Raw genomic sequence first — 4466 nt, forward strand, 5'->3', positions numbered from 1 at the left:
TCAAGGGAAGCAGCAGAATTCCCCTGAACCTTTCAACCTGACGGGAGGAGCGGGCAGTGGGACCAGGGACGTGGATGGTGAGGACATTGTGTTTTTTCCAAAGGTTGGTGATATCATCATCTTGACCTCGGTGGTCTGAGACGCGGGAACAAGTGCCTCGGTTCAGTTGGGCACGGAAGAAGGAAGTTAGCAAATGTCATCCGTGTTCGCTGTCACAAAAATGTGACGTGCAGTCTTCACATTGATTATGTCCAAGGCAAGGAGCAGTTCATCTGTTTAACTCTGGCCCAGGGGGACAATCGGACAGGTAAGGAGCGGTGCACATGTCCTGGAGTGCTGTGCTTTGTGTGAGTGAGCCCAAAACCTCCCTTTGTTTCACCTACCGCTCAAAGTGGGATGGAGTTAGATTGACTGGCCAAAAGATACAGCATGGAAACTGGCCCTTCGGCCCACCAAGTGCACGCTGACCATCGATCACCCGATCAATGATGTATCTACTTACTCTTCAAAACAGTTGAAAACTTAGGTGGACTTATTTAACCATCTGAATTGAGACTAGAGACACCTTCACCTCCGGACTCAGGAACAGCTTCTTCCCCTCTGTTATCAGGCTTCTGAACGGCCCTTCCATAAGCTAGGGTGCTATCCTATTCACCTCCACCCCAATGAGGACATTGGACGTTGTCAATAGAACTGATGCGCTACAATGGTATGAACGATATTCTGCACTCAGTATCTTCCCCATTGCTCTATCTATTGTACTTGTATTTGACGATTGTATTTATGTATAGTATTATCTGACCTGTTTGGATAGCATGCAAAACAAAGCTTTCACTGTACCTCAGTACAGGCGGCACGGTGGCGCAGCGGTAGAGTTGCTGCCTTACAGCGAATGCAGCGCCGGAGACTCAGGTTCAATCCAGACTGCGGGTGCTGTACTGTACGGAGTTTGTACGTTCTCCCTGTGACCTGCGTGGGTTTTCTCCGAGATCTTCGGTTTCCTCCCACACTCCAAAGACCTGCAGGTATGTAGGTTAATTGACTGGGTAAATGTAAAAATTGTCACTAGTGTGTGTAGGATAGTGTTAATGTGCGGGGATCGCTGGACGGCGCGGACTCGGTGGGCCGAAGGGCCTGTTTCCGCGTTGTATCTCTAAATCTAAATCTAAACACACCAATTCTGTTATACCACTTTTGCATCTACTCCCTACACACTCGAGCCATAGAGTCATGGTGTCACACAACATGGAAACAGGCCCTTCTGCCCAACCTGCCCACACTGGCCAAACATTGTGATAGTACCTGCGTTAGCTACCTCCTCTGGCAGCTCATTCCATACACCCACCAGCCTTTGTGTATCATATCATATCATATCATATCATATATATACAGCCGGAAACAGGCCTTTTCAGCCCTCCAAGTCCGTGCCGCCCAGCGATCCCCGTACATTAACACTATCCTACACCCACTAGGGACAATTTTTACATTTACCCAGCCAATTAACCTACATACCTGTACGTCTTTGGAGTGTGGGAGGAAACCGAAGATCTCGGAGAAAACCCACGCAGGTCACGGGGAGAACGTACAAACTCCTTACAGTGCAGCACCTGTAGTCAGGATCGAACCTGAGTCTCCGGCGCTGCATTCGCAGTAAAGCAGCAACTCTACCGCTGCGCTACCGTGCCGCCCGTACCGTGTAAGAAGGTTACTCCTCAGGTTCCTATTAAATATTTTTTCCCTCACCATAAACCTATTTCCCCTGGTTCTCGACTTCCCATACTCTTGGCAAGAGACTGTGCATTTACCTGATCTATTCCTCTCATAATTTTGTACACCTCTATAAAATCTCCCCATATCTGGCATTGCTGCCTCACAATGCCAGAGACCTGGGTTCGATCCCGACTACAGGTGCTGTCTGTGTGGAGTTTGCATGTTCTCCCTGTGACTGCGTGGGTTTCCACTGGGTGCTCCGGTTTCCTCCCACATCTCAAAGACATGTGGGCTAGTAGGATAATTAACATAGAACTGGCGTAAATGGGTGATCGATGGTCAGTGTGGAGGTGGTGGCCGAAGGGCCTGTTTCCTGCTGTATCTCTAAACTAAACTAACTAATCTGATCTCACCTAGTGAACAAGGCAGCATTATTTGTACTGTGGTCATGTTAAACATACCAGTTTGCATTTACTGCTGAAGGATAAAAGTAAAGCACCAGAGAGCAATTGAACTGATACAAATATGCTATAAAATGCTCCTGTTCTTTCAGATGAGAGAAGAGCTAAAACAGTGCCTTCCCTTTAACAAGTAAAACAATGTAGGGTCCTACTTTTATTTTCTGTAATAACAGCACAATTAGGTTGGGATCAACCAAAGCAGTTGTGGATTCACGCACTGCCCATAAAACGGGTCCCTAATCAAATTATGAGAATGCATTGACTTGGAGGGCTCTTCACCCTGAGCCCTTCTATTGAATGCAAAGCTGTAAGTGGCCATATTTTATATCTCAAATAGTATTTAATTTACTCGGGTGCTAACTAGCACACACCAACAAAGCTATTAATGTTCCAGAGCAGTTCTTTTTTGTGCAATGGAGTTAGAGTCATACAGCACGGAAACAGGCCCTTCGGCCCAACAAGTGCATGCCCGGTCACCTCATATTCCGCTTGGCTAGCTTACAACCCAACGGTATGATCATGGTGTGTAGGAAGGAATTGCAGATGCTGGTTTAAACCGCCGATAGACATAAAAAGCTGGAGTAACTCAGTGGGTCAGGCAGCATCTCTGGAGAAAGGAGTAGGTGACGTTTCGGGTCGAGACCTTTCTTTAGACCGATATGTGGCGACTCTTTGCACACTTTGTGTGTGGTACACAAAACAAATAATTTTCCCGTGACATGTCACATGTGATAATAAAGTATCAATCAATCAGTCAATTAGTCTGAAGAAGGGTCTCGACCCGAAACGTCACCCATTCCTTCTCTCCCGAGATGCTGCCTGACCTGCTGAGTTACTCCAGCATTTTGTGAATAAAAACCTTCGATTAGTACCAGCATCTGCAGTTATCTTCTTATATGTCAATTATTAGCAATATGTTCAATTGCTACATCAGATATGCTTCAAATTATTAAAATTATTAGAAATATGTTCAATTGCTACATCGGATACTGCTTCAAATCTTGTTGGATGCAAACCAGATTTCTTCTGGTGAGTGGTTAAGTCACACCAATCAGGAAGAGCTGATTTGAAATTGTTGATCTCAATAAAGGGTGATGTTGAAAGTGCAATTGTTGGACTCATTTCTTTTCTATGTGGCAACTGAAAAGCCTCAATACAAAATTGACAAGCACTTCAGTTGACAAAACAAGCAGCCAGCGTTAAATATGAACTGCAATGGCTTTGACGGATGTCTCGGTAACACACATAACTGTGAAAGTGAGTTCTGACATAAAAAAAGAAAATTAAGTATACTTCAGAGGGAGCAGTACATGGATCACAATCACCAGAGCTCATTAGGACTGAAAATACAAGGCATCGAAACAAAGAACTGCAGATGCTGGTTTATTTACTTAAGACTTTTGGACTAGAGATCCAGTGTGGTATTCGGCCCTTCGGCCCACCGGGTCTGCGCTGATCAGCGATCACCCCGTACACTAGTACTATCGTACACACTAGGGGTAATTTACAATTTTTACCAAAGCCAATCAACCTACAGACCTGTATGTCTTTGGAGGGTGGAAGGAAACCAGAGCACCCGGAGAAAACCCATGCGGTCTCAGGGAGAACGTACAAACTCTGTATAGACAGCACCCGTAGTCAGGATCGAACCCGGGCCTCTGGTGCCACAAGGCTGCAACTCTACCACTGCACCACTGTGCTGCCCTGTTTATACCAAAGATATAAAATATGGGCGCCATACCGGGCGGCACGGTAGCGCAGCGGTAGAGTTGCTGCTTTACAGCGAATGCAGCGCCTGAGACTCAGGTTCAATCCTGACTACGGGTGCTGCACTGTAAGGAGTTTGTACGTTCTCCCCGTGACCTGCGTGGGTTTTCTCCGAGATCTTCGGTTTCCTCCCACACTCCAAAGACGTACAGGTATGTAGGTTAATTGGCTGGGTAAATGTAAAAATTGTCCCTAGTGGGTGTAGGATAGTGTTAATGTACGGGGATCACTGGGCGGCACGGACATGGAGGGCCGAAAAGGCCTGTTTCCGGCTGTATATATATGATATGATATGATATGTGTGACATTTCAAGGCAATCAAATTTATAACTAAATATTAATATATAGGAATTACATTTTTGTTTGCAACAGTGACTTTTTCTTGTAGAAACAAAGAACTACAGATGTTGGTTAATAAAGTCTGATGAAGGGTCTCGATCCAAAATGTCACTCATCGTTTTTTCTCCAGAGATGCTGCCTGACCCGCTGAGTTACTCCAGTACTTTGTGTCTATCTCTGAAAACACAA

Source organism: Rhinoraja longicauda, chromosome 8 (assembly GCF_053455715.1).
Source record: "Rhinoraja longicauda isolate Sanriku21f chromosome 8, sRhiLon1.1, whole genome shotgun sequence".
Taxonomy (NCBI): domain Eukaryota; kingdom Metazoa; phylum Chordata; class Chondrichthyes; order Rajiformes; family Arhynchobatidae; genus Rhinoraja; species Rhinoraja longicauda.